General features: G+C 32.0%; 1 protein-coding gene across 2 annotated transcripts in view; it reads left to right on the top strand.

Moving 5' to 3' along the window:
• Positions 1–21,561, top strand: part of LOC128674459 (dopamine D2-like receptor) — a 176,104-nt gene that overhangs the window by 60,395 nt on the left and 94,148 nt on the right. Inside the window, exon 1 of one of the 2 annotated variants that reach the window (XM_053752977.1) lies at positions 4,061–4,253. The exons of the other annotated variant lie outside the window; for it this stretch is intronic. The gene's annotated coding sequence lies outside the window, so the exon portion shown is untranslated. Of the gene's footprint in view, positions 1–4,060; positions 4,254–21,561 lie in introns of those variants that run through there. 2 annotated transcript variants of the gene reach the window in all.

Below are 21,561 nucleotides of genomic sequence, written 5' to 3'. Positions count from 1 at the left end.
TAAGATAAACTTGTCATGTTTATCCCATGCGTCACCGCATTGGTTAAAATTTAATTATGTAAGCAACTTCGAGAACACGCGTCAGGGAAATTTGTACCTAACTATTTCTGAGAAGGCATACTAATGTATCAAAATTTTGGAGGTTATCCTGTAAACCCATTTTACCAAAGGTGAATCAAATTTCGTGAGATTAATGAATGTCGTGAGAATTATAATGTGATCTAATTTCCGTTTTTATTTTTAGTTGCTCGATAATTAAATAAAATAATTAGTTTAGCCGTTATTTTTTCAGCTTGATCTGGATGTAGCCAAGGTGAGGCCTGCATGTCTTCGACTATCAGTCCAACTGATATGGACTGCGTGGTCTTAAAATTGGGATGTCGAGTAATGTTCCCATTATTGTCAGCTGTGCTGTTTATCACTGAACTGACCCCATGCCCTACTTTTTAACTTGAGTTTTAACTTGGATTAACTCGGATAGACTTGATATAAAAGTATAAATTAATCTTACAAGTGTTATTCAGAGTTATTTAGTTCTGTTATTCAGAGGAAAGTTAATGAAATTTATGATAAGATTGACTCTCTATGTGTCTCTCTCTTATCTATGCATGTTCACGGTGTTAGGGTTTTTTTGTAATACTATTGTTACCTATCAGTTGCCTATGTATCCCTAATTGCTATTCGTCTCCAAAGCTGGTGAAAGTTGTAAGATTGATGGACTATGAGAGAGAAAATTAAATGATGCACCTTTGACTATTAAACCTCTTCTTTCAAAAAGGACAAAAATACAAACGGGAAATTGGATCTCGCTTCGCAAAAACAAGCTCGCTCAGCCTAACGAGTTCGTCACGTTTTTCCACAGTATAATTGGAAAATTTTAAAAAGACTATGTCATCCGATTTAGTCTTTATACTGTCACTGAAATGTCCCGATGTACTAATACCAGCTTCACACTGTCGCCGTCAAACATTTGCCGACGCGATGCGTGAACATTGCGTATAGTTAGTACGAGTGCTTTTATGTTTCTTAATGAAAATCCAACAATATAAAATACCTTTCATAAAAAGGTAATTACATTTTAGAAACTTTTATTAAGTTTCACCTGTCCCGATGTCTGTCTGTAATCACATCTTGCAAGTTTTCCTACTTCCAGCCTTGCGATTCTGTAAAGTTCGAATGTCACTTCGCTCTCACTTGGAAACAGAGTTGAAATTTTCCAAGTCGCTTCAGTTTTCATGATAATTAATTTATGATAATGAATAATGCTGATGGTGCACCCAGGATCGGCTCCAAACGAGGGAACTCCTGACAGTTTACAGCATGGACATAAGCTTTTTATCAGACGTTAAATGCCATAAGATCTCTCTGACAATAATAAAAGCTTGTGGCAAAAATTATATTTTTGTAAAAAACTTGTTTATGACGATAACTAAATAATTATCATTTTAGTGCCGACAAAACAAGACAACTTTGATACAACTACATTATATTCTGTACTGAGGAGGTATCGTCGCAACTTTATACAGGACTTCCCGAACTCGGTTTAGAAGAGAACTCAAGCTATGAACAAATAATGAACAGTTTAACAATTTAACGGAAAACTTGTGTAGACGTCGTTTTACGTACCATTTGGAACATTACCATAAACTTTATTTCTATTAGAACTCCAAGCTTTTAGAGTGGATCGCTCTCGGGCCCCTTAACTTTGTTTTTCTTTTAAAGTCGCCACTCACTTTCGAGTGCCAATAACAGTTAATGCATGTGGATGTTTTATCGTGTGGTAACATTGTAATACAAATAACGTACTTAAAGAAAAGTTGTGTGATTTTTTGTTTTTTCAAGTCGAGAAAAAGATTAGATCGCGTCGAGCAGCATCAAACATGAATGGATGATAACCGACTGTTCATTTGTTAGAAGGATTTATTACTTATGGAGATCAGAGATAAACATTATATTTATATTCATATTATTTAAGCGCCAACCAATTTATAAAATGTTATATATAGCTAGTTGTTCGCCGTGAACTTAGACCTCGCGAACACAATACGTTTTTACAAAATTTTGAATATTTCAAAATTGACTGAACCGATTTTGATACCCCACGAACTTAAAATTCTATTGGCATATTCTACATACCTTTTAAATTTCATCAAAATCGGACCAACGGTTCGAAGGTATCGAGTTACAAATATACATACGTAAAAAAAAATTAATTTTCCCCCAGTAGAATGTTAGACCTCGCTCGCTTCGCTCGCTCGATCAATTAAATAAGGAACTAATAAAAGCACAAAAAAATAACGTCTACCGACGACGAGCGACTGATAACGGAGACACATTAATTGGTAGGATTTATTTTTACTCTAGAAAGCTGATAGATAATAATAATAAAAAGATTTGCACTTCTGCCCAACATAAATTGCAGAATAATTTGTAAAAGAAGAATCTTAATTAAACATTATATGGGTACCTTGAATAATAACGTAAATAATAATAACGGTACCTATCTATACTATTATGTTATGTTAAAATTATTTCAAACATTATAGCATATAACATCCGGCGAGGTCTCCCAAGATCGGCTCCTCTACTCCTTTTAATTAATTAGATTACAAAGCTCAATCCTATCTTGGGAATTCGTACATTAATGCGATAATTTCTAAGCTATTAATTATGATCTAAATGTTACATGAGCAACTGTGACATGTTAACCACTAAGTGTTTTCACACATTCATTAAGATAAAAAAAGTCAAATGAAGTATCGGAAAATTGTTTCAAATGCAGAAAATTTGGATAGAATTATAGAAACTTAACCAATTGGCCTAGCTAAATTTTAGATTAGCTAGCGAAAAGTTCAGATTATTTTTTTTTTAATTAACCAGTATATTTGGATCTTTGTTTTTCAGAAAATCTAACAAAAAGCATGCGCTCTCAGTTACACAGGTAATCACAGCCGAGTATTAGCGGTGTAATTTTGCTGTACTGTTACAGCTGTACCTCAAACAGTAAACTGATGCTGAAATTCATGAATAATGAAATACCATTTCGATATAAACATTCTATAGTTCTTTGTTTGATGTGAATGAACATAACAGAGTTTTAGTTGCACGTGTTTGTTTTAGAACACTAGTCATTGTAATAAAATAAAAATGTATGTTCTTTTAATACGAGTACTTTTATTAACGTTAAAAAATATATGTATCGGAAAAAAATTTAAAACTGTTTTTTCTATTTGTTTAGGCAATTTTTTAATAAAGAACAAAATAAATAAATTTTGTGCTAAAATATAGAACGAAATAAATAAATAAAAAGAAGAAAGTAAATATATTAAAACTATTTTTAATAACAATTTATGCAATGTAACAAGCGAATGAGAGGAACCAGTCCCTGATGACCGAAACAGGAAGGTATCTGGGAAATTTATGCTGGTTTTCATTATTAAATACAACGCTCTGAATCGCCTTTATGGCTGCTTAAAAGTAGTATTGTTGTAACATTTTTTATATATAAAAACGTGCATAGACATGTACCAATGCATTGACAATGACTTTCGAGTCCTATAACGAAAATAATGATGAGACGAAAAAAATCTGGAACTGAAAGCGAATTAAAGCCCCTGTCTATATATTTTCAAAATTACTTAAAAAGCATGTCTGATATGTATAACAAAACCATTTAAAACTATAATGAAGATTGAAAACTGTCTTTTACACGTGTACAGTACACGTGTCACAAACACGTCAACCAACTCAAAATCATTGAGTTTCCCCTAACAGAGTTTCATGCAATGTAACTTGATGGTGGCAACCTGTATAGCCGAATAAGAAATTAAATATCAAGCCCAACACAGGTACCTATTTCAAAAATTATTTATAAATATTATAAGTATAGATATCGAACCCTAAATAGGGTTTTCAAACATAGTTTCGTATAAAATTAATACAAAATAAATTACTCATTCGGCATTTCATATAAAGTTCAGTTACAGGACCTTCTGCGCGTGTGCACTAAACTCAGAGTACCTCAAAAGCCTTCAGTCTGAAATAGGTTTTATCCCGAAGAGGTCGCCTATAAACCTTTCTACGGCACTCCCGAAATTTCGTGAACATAACTTTGTTACTGATCATAAAAGAAACGTATAAATAACGTGATATTATTGTCCTAATAACAAAAATAACGATGGTAGTGATAGTGACTAAGTTCGCCAGCGAGTTTCTTCGCCGGAAAAGTTTTTACTAAGTTTTTCCAAGTTAAGGTAAGATACTTGTAAGTTTTTGTTTGCGATTTTTTTGTATCATAAGTTTATATTGTTTTCTATATTTTGATAAACGATAATTTATAATAATAGATAAATTCGCGATAAACTCAAAAACGACTTGTACTGATTACTAAGAAAGGTTTGGGTGTACAATTCATTATATTCTTACGAGAGTGAATCCGGGGCCGTCCGCTAGTAATTTCATAAAAATATTAATAAATTTTCCTATGTATTTGATGATTCAAAATTTTCTTAGTAAAAATACAATCGAATCGATTTTAATTTCAAATTAGATACCTTATTTATTTTTCTGTTTAACTGTAAGGTAGTCACATCTAATATGTTACAATAAAAATCTGGAAATGTCGTGTCTTGAATGAACCCTTATTATAAACGTCAATACTAGATATAAAATGATAAACTGCATACGTAATATTCTAATTTCTTTAAGATTGAAAAAAAATATTTACCGAAACGCGTAAAATTTTATTTTGACAAAACTTCAATTTCCTTTTCATGTAACGTCCTCCATTCCCTACAAAGTATTGTTCCCCATTGAGAATGGCAGAAAAACATGGTAATAAATTACTTATTCTAGCCATTTTGGCATGGATCGAATACTTATTTTTATGTACCATTAGCGAAGGTTAAAGGGCAAAGAAAATATTTATAAATTATATATACTTCCATAGAAATCACATGAATCAATTTGGTCATATAGAATAAGGGAGGATATATAGAGTTATATTTGCTTTGTTCCACCCTCTATATAGGGATCTGCAGGCCTACCATCAACTTTTACAGAACGATTCCTATGCAACTCAGTTCAATTTAGGAACCTAAAATGAATCGCATTCATACAAAAAAATTAAGTAAAAAAATTAAGGTACGAATTTGCGATGCAGTTCAGTTTAGGTAATAAAGTGGATCGCGTTAAGAGATGATGCATGCATGCTGCATGTTACGGTAAGAGCACCTATTTTGGAAAAATCATAGTCATTCTAACTTAGGGATTTTGGTGTCCGTTGTTAACAAATGCCGTGTTTTTACCCTAATCCTAAATGCATCATCATACATTTTGTTTTGAAAAAAATACACAAAATTTATTTATCAGAAAATAACAAAATGTTTGGCATTAATTACATTATTTTACCAAATATATATATTTAAACTAGCTGTTTACCCGTGAATTCGTCAGCGTGCAGTAGTTATTTTCGACAGCATATTAATATTTTTTTGTGATTAATGTGAACCATGCCAGATTGCTAATTTCTAGGACCAATATTTTTGTGTGATAGCAATTAGATAGTAATTAAGTCGTCTTTGGTCATCTTTTCAATATGATTTTTATACAAATTTTCACCCCCATTATAGTCTTTTGGGGTCTGTGTTTTGTAAAAAATGTAGCCTATACTTCAATTGGGGTCTTTTGACTATTTGCATACCATATTTTATCAAAATCCGTCCAGCGGATTCTGCGTGTACTTTATCATTTAAGTTTTGTATGTTTATTTTTTCTCTAGTTGACGTAATTTTTACAACAAATTAAATAAGCATTGCTTATCGATATTAAAATATACTTTAGTCTATTTATTGGTCTTGACACAAAGAATGATAAAATCATTATTTTGATTTTATCCTTAAATATTATAAGTCCTCTGCCACGTCTGTCTGTGCGCGATAAAGACAAAAACTACTGGACGGATTTTAATGCGGTTTTCACCAATAGATACTGTGATTCGCGAGGAAAGTTTAGATGTATAATTTATTATGTTTATAACCGAGCGAAGTCGGGACTGACCGCTAGTTAATTTATAAATTTGTTTTAATAACTTAGCAGTTAAATTTGAAATCATACTCTGACATGCCTTGCGAAACTCACCCTTATGCGAATATAGCTTAATTTAACTTTTAAACTCACTAACCTATAACAAACAAATGCTTAGAACTATTATAATATTTCGTACAACGTCAAAATTACTTAAAGCCTGCGTGTGACTACAAAGACATCTGGAGGCTCCTTACTTCGAATAAATAATGGAACGATTCTTTTGTGGTGAACTCATCCGTAGATAAGTGTAAACATACGAAATCATATGGTTTTATTTATTGTAGCTTTGACTGAATGTTTGCCACCGATAACTGTGGCCGTGGCACAACGCTTGTCCGGGAAAATCCAATACTAAAGTCGAAATGCAAAGTGGAAGCTTTGATTTTATTCACTGTCCATCTCATTTTATCTCACCCGAAAATGTCTCCGTGTCACCGTGCCATATTCTCAGTTATGACGCTTCAAAGCCGAAGATCTGCTTGAAAAATCAAATCTAATGGATAGTGGGTCTCCAGCTTAGTACTGCGGTCATAAAAATATCATGATGACAGCGACAAGATCCGATTTTTAATAAGTGGAAAATTTTATTTTACTTTAGCAGGTTTCTTAACAATACTTATTTGTAATGTTTATCTATATATATATAAAACTCTTGCGTTACTGAATGAGTGAGTGTCTGACTGACAGACAACGTACAGCCGAAACTACTGGACGTAGGAAGCTGAAATTTGGCATGTAGGTTTCCTGGGGAGTGTAGGTGAGCAATAAGAGAGAATTTTTGAAAATTCTACCCCGAAAGGGGAGAAAGGGGTGGAAAACTTTCATATGAAAGTTCTACACCGTTGTAGTTACTGACTTGGATATTTGGCTTGGATATCTGTTCTTCCAGGATATATTTCTACCTGTGTACCTAATTTCATAATAATCCGTCTAGTAGATTTCGCGAGAAAGAGTAACAAACATAAATACACACATACATCCTCACAAACTGTCGCATTTGAGTATAATATTAGGATATTTATATTTATTAATACAATATTATTAAGATATTTATTTAGATACCTGTGTTTTATGGTTATATCGATAATATAAGTAGGTACAGATTTAGGTAGAATTTCTTTTAACTAAATTTAATGGTTTGCCTTCGTAAATTATAATAATTACTATACTTTTACATTTGTTTACCAATACATACAGTAAATATTCAAAAGAAGGAAGCGAACACGTTGTTTTCGAAGACAATACAACCATTATATTGTAATGTTAAGTAAAGAATTATGGCTATTAACAGTCACAATCATAAGTATTATAAAAAGAATATTATTCTATACTTGCATTTTTAAACTCTCATTCATTACAGTAATCAACACATACAACAATACACTTGTGCCATAAAAGGAAAGTCACAGCCCAGCCATTTATCTTAAAACAAGGCCACTCCATTACGCTCACCATAAGTTTGCTATATATTGTTCCTTGAAAGCCTTTCGTACGTATAATGGAACGTTCTGACGTACTTTGCTTAATCAATGATTTAATTGATATCGATATTCTAGATTTTATTTTGAAAAAGAATATTACGGGCGAACAGTGCATGTTGTGCTGGTAACAGGGATGTTAGGGAGCTCCCTAACATCCCTGATTTAAATTAAACTATTAATTGTTACAAGCACAACATATCGGATATCAGTTGGATTCGGTTACGGTTACGGAGCTCCGTAACCGTAACTGAATCTAACTGACATCCGATATACAAATTATCCATAACCGTAACCGAATCAAATATAAATAGTTTCGTTTACTTTCTGACAGGGGCGGCGTCTAAATGAGGCACATTCATTTTTGTCTCCTGTCATGTTCATAACTCAAAACCATATAACACATTATAAAGAATATTTGTATCGAATTCCTTAAAAAATACCCATGACCGAAACTAAAAAATAATCCTCGGATAAGTAATTACATATCCGAATCCGGTATTGCATTTCCATCTTTAGTGGCGCGCATTGTACCTGTTTTGCTGGTAAAACTCTTAGAGTGGGTTGCACCAATCAAGTGTTTGAAGTGTTGTTATTAACACTTTTACGTCGGCTATTATCTTTCAACCCCGATCGAACTGCTATCCTATCGTTGTTCAATTGTTTTTATTATCACCAGGAACGAAGGTTAATCCTACTTCCTCTGTAGTTATAATTGTAGAAGTTTGTTTTTATATAATTAAGGATGTTTATTACCTAATCACGTAAAATCTGTATACTTAAACCTAGATATAAAAACAAGTCCCGCGTTACCTCTTTGTAAAAAGATTTAAGAAAAAATATAATATAATTGACACATTGAAAGTTTCACATCTATACTATAATTATAAAAAGGAATGGGTTTGTGAGTTTGTACCTATGTTTAAGGCGGGTAATCACCGAAACTAACCGATTTCAAAAATTATTTCACCATTAGAATGGTACATTGTCCAAGATTGCTATAGGCTAAATTTTTTCTCAAAATTCCCATGGGAGCAAAGCCCCGGGCAACATCTAATGTTAGTATAAAGTCTCAACTTGCAAAACAACTTGAGGGCTCTCCCATTTTTCACGGCAACTTTATATACGACACATTTAAATGCTAATAAGTGTGCACGAAAAGATTTTTCGGAACATCAGGGCATAAAATTATACTAAAGCAGTTTTTTATGTATGAAAGCCAAATGCTATTATATGCCTTTTTTCAAAAAAAAAACATATCACTGAAAACTAAATTTAGGGGAATTCTTCGATGATATTTTCTTCAACAAATAGTAAAACTTTGTAGTTTCACGAACAAACACCATACTAATGCAATTACTTTAAAATGTATATTTGTTTTGCTCAAAACAACTTTTAGTGAAAAACAACTTTTACACCAATAAACCTTCTTTTTTAAATTTTTTGTCGAAGATCTATCTCATTCATAAATTGGTTCTTCATATGAAATTTTAATAATTTTAGGTATATTTGGTCGCGTTATATTCCAATCCGCAATGGGCGTGGTGGGTCATGGCCCATATTTTTCCGTCAATAAGGAAGGCCTGTGCCTCAACCGATGGCTGATGACGATCATGATAATATTTGATAACTAAACAGTCCCGGTGAATATTTTATTAACCCAGAAAAGTGATGATTAGAATGGTAACAAGCTAATCAGATTTATTGTATAGGAAGACAAAGATCAATTACTTGTTAGAGTAACCATGTAAATTAACACTTAATAAACGACACCTTTTACGTGGAATCTCTTCATCTTTCAGCAATTTAATGTAACACCGGCGGATCTCAAGACCGCATAAGACGACACTATTTCTCAGCCGTCCACAGATAATGCCCGTCCATTGTTCTGTAAAATAAATTGTGAAACAACAAAGGGTTGAAAATTTCAACGTCCGAGTTATTTATGTGGGGCCGCTGCGTCCAACCTTTTACTCCTTGCTCAAAGACAATCCGTTTTGACGTCATATACAAGGCTTTAGAGGTAAATATACATTTTTGTTGCAGATGCAGCTTACGTATACCTCTTATTTCCGCATATTATTAGTTGCATTCAGGGCTGTCGCGCCGCCTGATAGAAAAATTGTTCGGCCACGCGAACGAAGTCGCAGGCATCAGCTAGTTTGAAATATTTATATCATAAAACATGTTCAAATATAGAATTTTTATCTCATATTAGTAAAAAATGTAGATATTTTTTAGCGAACATGATAGTAATTGAAAAACGTTGACGATTTCATAAAATGCTTATATTTTTCAATATTTTCTATTGGAGATTTCCAATATTCTTTTATAACGGGAGAGCGAGCACAGGGCGATGCGCCGTTGCATCTAATTGTGGACATTTATTGGTTTTCAACTAACTATAAGTTCTACTTATTTATTTTAGTTTTGTTTTAGAAATATATATTGATTTTATAAATGCGAAAATCTGTCTATCTGTCGCTTTCACGGCTATACCGCTGCGGAAACGGCGGTGATCCTTGGTAAAGATTCAACGGTAAGGAGTCAAAATTATTAGAGAAATTTAATTGTACAGACAAATGTAACGATACCTATACATACAGAAGACGATAATCAGACTGAAAGTAAGTATATTTTCTATAGTTTAGCTGTACCATCATAGGTCTACATCAGGTGTTCCAGATCTTCGATTTTTATATCTCAACAGAAATGCTCATCAGACTGAACAAGTTTTGTTAAGTCGTCATTTCTATATTCCCTATAGTTTAATGCACCATCATGGATCTACATTAGGTGTTCCAGATTTTCGAATTTTATATCTCAACAGAAAATACTCATCAGGCTGAATAACTTTTGTTAAGGCGTCATTTCAATATTTCCTATAGTTTAGCTGTACCATCATTGATCCCCATAAGGTGTTCCAGTTTTCAAAATATCCTAATTTACCCTATATGTTGCCCAGGCTTAATAGCTCTATAGGCTTAATATCTATTAAGATTAGCGTGACAGACATACAGACACATTTTTTTTTCAAGCTCTTACTCTGTTGCTGTGACTCTATCGCTTAATTTTATTGTTATATCAATTTATTCAATGTACAGGATATTTTTTCTACTGTTTTATTATATGAATTGATTAAAAATATCTTAAGCCTCTTTCAAAATATCTCATCGTAACTTATTTACGCATCGTAACTGTACTGTTATAGTATCAATCATTGTAAAGAGTCGTTAGGTTGAGTTGCACAGGTCAGCTTTAACTTGATTTTAACCTGCGTGCCACTGACGTTTAGACGAAATGGCGTAGGTACTTTGCGTTTTTCTGCGCACGCACAAAGTTAACATCAATTTTAACAGTACAACCCCACCCTTAGTGAAGAATAATTTTGAATTTAGAAATATTTTAACTGAATTGAAAATAATGACCTGCGTAATAAACGTTGAAAGCCTAGGCGTTAACATATTTAAATTTATTACAACCAACATTCTAGAGCCTTTTTTTAGCTTATAAATAGATTGGATTATAAATAAATAGTAAAAGCAAATTAATTGCAAGTAATTCATTTATCATCATCAGCCGTGTTGTATTACTGGGAAAAAAATAAAACTAGCTTTTGACCGCGGCTTCGCGCGCGATCTCATTTTCATTCAAACTTTCACCCACCAGTCTAGTTATTCGGGCGTTGATTGTTAAAAAAAATAACCTAAATTTGAACGGGGCTCGTTAACTAAATGCATACCAAATTTCATCAAACTCATTCCACCAGCCAAGAAAGCGGAACAAACGGACAGACAGACTTTCGCATAAATAATATTAGTATATAGATTAATCAGCGTTATCATATAACGCTAACCTATATATTATTCACATTTCAAATCGCTGAAAAGTTTTCAGAGAATTATCTTTTAAATAATATACTGCTATAGAGTTACTTTGCTTTAATGCTCATATTTAATGATCTGCCAATTAATCCGTCGATTTCCAAGCGCGCCAACAAGAGAGCAACAATTTTAATTAAACTGCATACACTCTGCCTCCGCCCGGATTTTTCGCAACAATGAGAAACTTTCCTCACAGTCACATTTCTAAATTAATTTAACAACGTGAGACCAAAAAATATGACTAAGTCGAGTTACTCATACCATATTCAAAATGTGCAATCTTTTTTGAGGTAAGGCTTTAAAATTTTAAAAAGTTTCTTTCTGTATAGAATTAGGTTATTATTTAGAGGACCCCAGCTTTGTACATGCTTTACAGACAATTAGTTAAGATGTTCACCTTGTTAACCTCTTTTATTCGACCAAAGAAACTATTTCATGTAGGTTTCTGTTTCAGTCAATATTTCTTTCACTATTTACCGACAAAAAATAATGAAATAAACTTAAGTAATGTTCGTGACTACAATCTAATTTAACCTAATCTTGGTGAAAGTGACGTCAGACCAGATAAGCTATAACTAAAATGTGAAAAAACATCTAAGGACATTAATCAACCGCCATATCTAATTGGAAATCTTACATTTACCTAGTTACTTAATTCAGATTAGTCCTAGACTCCTTTCAAACTGATTAAATATATGTACTTAATTTACTTTTTCACTCACCGACTAAAACTAAAAATACTTTGGACTTAATTTACAAAGATAAGGTACCTAATTTTAAAAGATGTTATTATAATATTTTACAACGTTATAAAAAATTGGGAGATGTTCTTTTTTGCGAGATTTGTTTTATTTGTAAAAACATTTGCGCGATAATGCAACTCAAAAAGCAACTGACATACTGGCCTAATTTTTAAGAAGCATTTAATTCGACTTAAATCCCCGATATAAACAATTAACTAAGTAGGCATATCTCCCATCAGTGTAATCAGTAATTCATATGCCAACCGACCTCCTATTGACGAACATATCAACAAAGCACGTACACGTAACGCGAGCGACAAACTTTGTTCCATGTCGTGTATTTTCCACTCCGCTGAGTGAAGCTAATGAATCTAGGGCACAACTGATAACTGGATTTGGGCCTAGAATTAGCCAGCGTAAAGCAGTAACGATGTAAGTTTTACACCGTTTTATTTCAAAAATTGTAACTTATTTAATTTTGAATTTTAATTTCTCCTATTTTGGTGCTGTCTGCTTTTTTCTAGTACCTCTTGTGACAAATAAATAAATATTTGTTCTTATTTATAAGCGACCAGATGCATCTCAAGAGTCGCTCTCTTTTGACTATTGTAATAAAATGTCATTCAGGGATAATCTAGCTACCTACTTCGATATAAGAATCGGCAATCGATTGAGTGATTATATACTCCCTGCATACAACTTACAAAATATTTCAAAACAAAAACTAGTCCTTTCCAAATTTTGATTGTCGCATGCCTCATCATGTGTTCTATATAGGTACATATTATAAAAATACATATTATCTATTACCTATTTACCTTAACTTATGTTGACACAAAAATGTAAGTTTATTGAAACTGATTGCATTATATAATACGCTATATTTTCTAATCAATATCTAGTTATAAATTGAGATGGGAACTTCTAGCTGTGCATATTAAATTACAAATATGTATCACAACACAATCGCATACCAATCAGAGTAGCTAATAATTATACCAGTACAGACTACAGTGCAGCTATAAGAATGCAGAGCAACATTTCAATGTCTATCACCGCAGAAAATTCAAATATTTTATGCAAAAATGTGCATTGTTCGAGAAATAGGTACTCTGAAATAGGTCATAGTCAGGCGAGTGCAACTAAATAGTTACATGTAAATTTTTTCTTCGAGACCCCAATATTTTTTTATCCTATCATATTCCTCATGGCTAAGGTACGTTGACATAGAATTAAAAACATGATAGAATAAGAAGCAAAGTATCACAAGTATTGAAATTACTTAGGCAAAATATCAAATCGGGAAGCAACTAAGTTACAATTCGATAAATGACATTTTTCCTGACAAAAGCAAAGGCAAGTGTTTATTGCGGACCAGATATCTGGAAATTTCACTCGCTCAATGTGAAATAGGCGGCTGTCTTCAACGCCGTATATTTCTCATTTCACAATAATTGCAACTTGATATTTACATTGAAATATGATTTTCTTAGTTTCGGTTTGTTTGCTGACTGGAATTCTTATTACACTTCTATGTGTTCTATTTGAAGTAAAATATTGGGATGAAACGAATACAAAAAGATGCTCTTTTGTTTTTTTTTTAATTTTCTTATATCTCATTTCGTCATTCCACCTTGAGTTAGAAACCATATAATAATGCAAACATGAGAATTTGAAAAACACACCAAAAATATGTTTTAGTGTATATATCAAGTTGTCCATGTATGGAACTCTCTCTCTCCCTCTCTCTCTCATCTGAGTGTTTTCCAGTTTCTTCTTCAGCCGTTGAACGACAACTTTAAATGGATCACTATGCAAAAGTAAAGGGGGAATTTTGGCAAGACAATGTGCTGTTGACTGACATCTAAGTAAATGTATTTGCTATGTATGGATATACTAAAAGCATTTCTATCCTAGCTGAGAACATCCGAAAAACTTTTATCTCAAAAATCACGCATAACAAAATTCGAAGTTTACGATGAATTTACTTAGTGCAGTTGAATGAATTCTCCAAGAATAGCACAATACAGAGCTTCTATCAGCTTCTTCTAGCCAGGATCACTAAAGAAAACCAGTCTCAATTATAAACAAAGATTAATTAGACTAACCATTCACATCTATCCTCTGCTATCTATTTTAAAAGTGACCAGTGTGTGAATTAAATCACATAATTTATTAAAAACACAAAATTCACAAGTAAAACATGGTAAAACTTAAAACTCGATCGAATGCCCAAAAATTGCTTTACAAAGTCATCCTTCGGTAAAATAAATGCCAAATCCTTTAGCCGTTTTCATTACTGCGCCATTTTACTAAAAGACGAGAATTCTGCGAAACGGAGAGGTTTTCAAAGAACGAGAAACTCGAAGGCAACTGTCAAAAGTTTGTGGAATTCACCACAGTGCATTATCAGCCAAAATTCACAAGACATCAACTTTTGTAAAGTTGGTACAACATGTGAGCCTTTTAAAATGATGTACATCATTTTAAGTTTTTAAGATTTTGACAGAATAACTTTGAAAAGCATTCAGTTGAAAGGGAAGGGTTCATTTGAAAAATCTATAGGTATAACTAGAAATTTACTTCTCGGTTACATGATTCTTAAAATGTATCAAAAGTTAGATACTTTTTAAACTAATTTTTTTGTTGTTTTGTTTACTGCTGGACAAAAGCTAATAACTTCTTCCACACATAATTTTCTTTTCATTTCTATGTCATAATCATCTGGTAACATCTCGTCCTTTTGTTGTTTTATAAGTAAATATATTAAATAAATTTCCGTCATATATCATTAAATATTGTTATCACACGAGTCATTTTTTACTGTGAAATTTGGGACAAACAATGCATGAATATTTTGATTGATATAAAGGGCGTCCTAGATTCATTATCTCAAGGAAAAGCCATTAGTCCACATACATAAAACAAATACAGTCATTGAGGTTGTGGTGGTAATCATTCATGCTTTAGACATGACAAATAACCTGTTCGCGGCAAACATTGGCTAATAGAACCATGTGATCAAATATTGGCATGGGATACAAATACCAAAATTAATGATATTATCTGACCGTACCGCGTAAAAACAGCTATTCGAGTTTTGAAAATTTTCTTTACGCTTTATAATATATCAATAAAATGGCGTACCTACAGCATGTTCGTTATCGTTTATCGTTTTTCTGCGCAGGTTCAAGTTAACGTCAAAGCTTTATTAAAAGAAAGTATAAATTAATGATCTTAATAATAATTTTATTACAATTTATAAATTAATAATATTAATAAATTTTAATAAAATTGTATTTTTTGTTGTCTACGTCTAAACAAAATGGAGTACTTCACGAGCAAGAAATGGTAATAAATTTGTTTCTCAGTCATCTACGGCCATGACGACAAATCGACACGCAGTTTTCTGAAAGTTCGTTCGAAAGTTCCACATGTTCGGTACAAAAATATATCCACTCGCGTCTTTTTTCTTTTTTGTCGATGGTTTGAATACATGAATTTTCACTTGGCGCCATTCATCAATTACCGTTGAGCGCAAAGTGTCTCGACCGATGTCGATGCCGATTCTGAGGATAATTAGTCATTTTATAATGATAAGTAAAATATCATGTACGGAAATATCATCGAAAATAATGGTCTTAGCAGGTCGCTGTGGAGTTAAATATATTTCCTACTGCAAAGCTTCAGAATTTCGGAGTGCCCACGTTTTTGTAACAGTCAAAAAACAAATGAAATGCTAAACTCACAATAACAACTTTACCTTCAGTACTAAACATATGTTGCAAGTTGCAATTAGACCGGTCAACTTGACAATGATGCCAATAAATTCTCTGGAGATCTAAAGAAATTCTCATAATAAGTTTCTCGGAAAATTTTAAAGTTTTCGGTAATTTCTGATATATTTTTCTGTTTCCATGCACTCTTGATTTTTTTTTTGTGAACGGCTAACATTGCTAGTCGTAACCTATTTTTGTGCCGGTTTGTGTACACTTTTTTTATAGCATAGATAGAAAAACGATCATTGGGGTTGACTGAAGGTAAGCACACACATGTTCACGGCCAACCCATAGCCTTTATTTACGTAGGAATTTGTTAATATTTAAGCCTAAAAAATATTTTAATTTGTTTAGTAGTGTTTGTTTGAAATAGTTACATAAAATATAATCAATATTTATAATGCAACTATAAAGTTATAGTACACAAATCTTGAACTTACGTTAGGGCTAACTCATATGTGATTTGTTAATTATCATTGAATTGTTTTATTATTTCAGCTCATGTAATTTATATTAATTGATAGCTCAGGTATGCGGGCTACCAATAAATATAAAAGCAATTTTGAAGGCCGAACCAGAACTTTTTCAAAATAAAGAAAGATGAGTTCGCTTCTCTTAGTAAGAAACTTTCTCGATTTACTGAAATTCTTACCGCCGAAGTTAAGTGAATGAGCCTTCGCAAACCCTTTTTGAAATACTGTAAAACAAATGAAGAAAGTAGTATTTAAAAAATAAAGAAAAACCTACAGAATCAAAGCAAAATTATCTTCTAGTTATCATCTCCTAAAATTCAAATATTTTCAGGAAGTTGTCGTGTGATACAACCGCAAGACCTCAAAATATACAAAATGGCGGTTAATTAAAGCAATACATCCACAGCTACCGTTTCCAATAACATTTAATTTATTCATTCGATAAATAACCTTTATCAGAACCTATACATAATGTTTATCAATTAATTTCACTGCACGGTTACGGCTTTCGTAAAGTTTTATTGTTAATGGCTGTTCGTACAGTTAGCAGCACATAAACCTGCACAAATTTATTTACTGAAGCCGCAATTTCTGCAGTATCTCTCTCATATCTGCATACACCCTTTTGTGTTCGAGCCTATGATGTCGCGAAGCCCGGGCTCAACGTAATAATAATAATAACCTTAAAAGTTTGAAGATTGGGCTCATGGGAAATTTCTGAAAGAAAACTAGACAATTAGACGCCCATGTTTTCGCTCACGTGAAAATGTCGGAAAAATCATACTATTATAATAGTATGATTTTTGTGCCTCTTAAAATACGCTTATAAACACTTTATCTTTATAGTATTTATGCAATTAGATCAAAAGTGTACACTTTTTTCTAATACCAAAAATGTATTCGCCTTTTTTTTTATTTGTATATTTATTTTATATTCAGAGCTAATTTTTGTGATTTCCACGGACTTCTCTTCTGACATCTTGTGCTTTCATTAGCCTCTCTCATCTACAATTTCAATTTTCTTAATTTTACAGATAGGTTCAATTTATTAATTCAATTTCACATTAGTGATGAACTGTTGGCTTTTAGTATAGGAACTGCAATTCCTATGAAACTCAATCCGAGGGAACCATCAAGCACAAGTCAAGTACAGATAAAGCATTTCAAACGTGACGATTAAAAAAAAATTTTTTTAAATAGATTTTATATGTATAAATTCGATATTCATATTTCATTTATATCACTCACTGGTAGCTTTTAGTACTTCTGTAATATCCAGCGTGGAGTGTTCGGTAATAATCTCGTCCGGTATAAAACGTCTACAGCTAAGATAAAAAATCTACAACTCTTTGATGTTACTTTACTTTATTATAGATCTTTCGCAAAAGTGTTCAAAAGGGCCTACTCTCATTACTTTATTCAGTTCTTAGTTCAAAAAATGTTGTTTTTTGCTTTGGTTTTCTATCCTACTAATATTATAAATGCGAAAGTGTGTGATGTTTGTGTATGTTTATTACTCTTTCACGCAAAAAAAACGCTATACGGATAGAATATAGCCTGGAATAAAATATAGGGTACTTTTTTATCTCGAAATTATATTATAAAATCAATAAGTTCACATCAACATAACCAATCTTATTGTCGCATCCAATACACGTATTTTTGCGGAAAAGGATATAAAGATGAAACGTCATGAAACATATGAAAATTCCTAAAACTATGCGATATTACAATAGAGTATATAATATTACAAGAAACAAATGAATTCGTCTTGCTTCTTTTCAGACAGAATTTATACGCTTGGCTTGATTTGTTTTTTTAATTTTAAGGGAAAGTTAAATTCGTGCGGGTGGCGTCTTATTGAGGTACGATTAGAGTGAGTTGCACCGTCCAATTTGACGTTGATTTTAACCGACGCGCCGCTGATGTTTAGACAAAATGGCGTACTTTGCGTTTTTCTGCGCACGTTAAAGTTAACGATGAAACCGACCCTAAAGGTATAGGGCAGATCCGAATATTGCTTTGAAAATGTGCATTGTTTTTATAATATGTTAAAAAATAATTTGATTAACGACATGATTATTTCATAGATGATTCTATTTTTGACGACCTCGGTGGCGCAGTGGTAAAGTTCTTGCCACTGAACCGAAAGGTCCCGAATTCAATCCCCGGTCGGGTCATGATGGAAAATGATCTTTTTCAGATTGGCCCGGGATTACAAATATATATATATATATATATATATATATTTGTTATAAAACATAGTATATATATTTGTTATAAAACATAGTATCATTGAGTTAGTATCCCATAACACAAGTCTCGAACTTACTTTGGGGCTATCTCAATCTGTGTGATTTGTCCCAATATATTCATTCATTTATTTATTTTTGTGCGATTCTTCAAAGAAGCATTATTAGAAAATTTTGTAGCTTATTGTGACTGAAAACTACCTGAAATCGTATTCAGTAATTTTAAAGTTTATCATAGACACACAGACGTGGCAAGGGACTTTGTTTTACATTGTTTAGCGACTAACACGTAGAACTCCCGTGGGGCTTTCTGACATTCTATCTTAATATGTAGGTATTTTAATCCGGGCAAAATTTTCGTCGTCCAAATTAACAACTAAATACGTGCTCTGATCTGAAACATTTTATATCCATATAGACGATTTTTTTTTCAAAATTAACGATTTCATCCAAAGAAAAGTACAAGTTTATTAAATTATTAATGAATAACACACGAATTATACAATAATAAAAATTAAAGCATAAATTATATAATCAACTTAGCATGATTTAGATCACATAATATGAACATTTGAAATAATTATATTATAAATTGAATGACAATCGTTAATTGTAAATTTAATTAGCTTACAATAATTTATAAATAAAAAATATATAGGGAAGGTGCCCATCTCGCAGGCAAAACGAAATTAATTTTAAAACAAAATATTTATAAAAATATTAGTCCCGGAAATTCCTTGCTTTGAGGTAAAATGCCCAGAAGGCTGGTAGCATTGCCACGTTGTTTGAACCAATAGATGTAGAATATAAAGCTGTATTTTTAATCCCCGACAGTAGGATAAAGAGTTACAAGTTTAACATGTCTATGTATCTATAGCAGCTAAACGGCTGAACTGATATTGATCTAGTTTTTTATATTCCTCGAAAATTTTTGGAAACCGGTCTTTTCTAACAGATGAGAGGATGTCAACGTCTTCGGAGTCGGGGGTATCCAAAATTTTTAATTTAGTTTTAATCATACATATAGGTACAATTTAATACATTTATCAGTAATTAATTAATAGCAAAGAATTAGTCAATATCATTTTATTTAGATCAAACATGATATGATTTAAAGTTGGGATCAAACTTTCTAACACTACCTAATTAGTCCTTATTCAAGAAGGGGACGAAACAAACAACAGATATTAATTTTAATTAATCAACCCCAAACTTTCCTAACATATGATATTTCTATCAAATACTTGTAAAATTAGATACACAAGTTTCTAGAAGGCATGAACCGCAAGTCATATCTTGATCTATTTCGGGAGTAGATTGCCATCTTCAATTTACTAAACAACTTACTTGGATAGACCCCGTTCGCATAAGCGTTTTAAAGCAAGCGTGCATTAAAAAGTATTGCAAATGGAATAAAAGGGCCTATAGATATTTTATTGACCTATTTACCACTCATCTGGGGTCAGCACAGTGTGTTCCTCTCTCCTTCTTTCATTTAACTTTGTCGTTTCGCTCAACGATCCAATAAAATGGTACAAATATTCATGGACTAGTTCGTATGTCAGTAGCTTTATATAGGTAATACGACGAATATATATGACTTATATTTTGTATGCATTATTTTATATCGAATGCCAACAATCTTAAAATATTGTAATAAAAGCTGCTGTATTTATTACTATTTTCAGAGTTGTTTTAGGAGTTGCTACTCCGGACACTTTTTTAACTCTCATGCGAACGAGGCGTAAGTATTTGCATGCTATCACGCTATGTGCTTAACTAGCTTCTTGTTAAGTGAAAATTCGTATTTATTTATTAGTGCCTCTAGAGCTCTTTTCCAAAGGAATTCTGGTGATTAATGTCATATAGTATGGCCTTGATTTTATCTCTATTGTGTAGGAAATTATAGTGATATCTGAAAATATGTGTTTACCTGTCGTCGCTTCGAAATTGGTAGCCAGCTACTTTAACAAATTATCTTTAGGGAAGAATCGATACACAAATGTCTCTGTCGATTAAATTTTCCTCCATAAAGTGACTAAGTAGGTATAGTGTAAGAAAGAAATAAGTAATACCTATGTACTTAAGTTTATTTTTGTGTATATCTATAAACAAATATCTGTTTCATAACAAAAACAAAATTTAATAGTTTGTTCTTTTTCTTTATGTCCTTTGTTCTTTTTCTTTATAATCCTGCCATTTTCTTTATGTTCATATATTGTTGGTTTATACTAGATATAAATCATTTTATGTAAAATATTAAACTAAATGATTCAAAATGTGACGTTTCCGTAAAATTTTCGCTAAAATTTCAAGCAAACTTTTCATTTTTTAATTAAACAACCCCCTCGCTCAAATATTTAAGAGTTACAATAAAATTTAAATGTTAAAGTTTTAATCCCGGCTGTTATTCACCCACTGGTTAAATTATTCTGAGAAACACCGACCAGGTGCCCTGGAGTTGCCAACTTTCAGGGAAAAAGCAGGTAAAAATAATTAAAATTTTTTACATTAAAATGATGTCTCCATATTTATATTTATGATTTTTAATTATTTTTGTACTTAATTTATTATGTGATAATTTCAATATATATATATATATATAATTTCAAGCTTATTTTGTAGTGTAAAAGTTATTTTTTTAAAAACTAATTTATTGTAAATCCAAAATCCATTAAAAGATTTCGTTATTAAGTACTTACATATTTAAATAGGATGCATTATGTTCTTATATTTTCTCTCTCACAGAGAGGAACAAATATTTTTTTCTGTATTGCTTTACCAAATTTTGTGTGAACAGAATTAGAGTGATATTTTATGTACATTAAACACCACACTAGAGAAACCCTAACTAAAATAAAACCT

This window comes from Plodia interpunctella, chromosome 12 (genome assembly GCF_027563975.2).
Source record: "Plodia interpunctella isolate USDA-ARS_2022_Savannah chromosome 12, ilPloInte3.2, whole genome shotgun sequence".
Taxonomy (NCBI): Eukaryota; Metazoa; Arthropoda; class Insecta; order Lepidoptera; family Pyralidae; genus Plodia; species Plodia interpunctella.
This window is presented reverse-complemented; position numbering and strand designations above follow the sequence as displayed.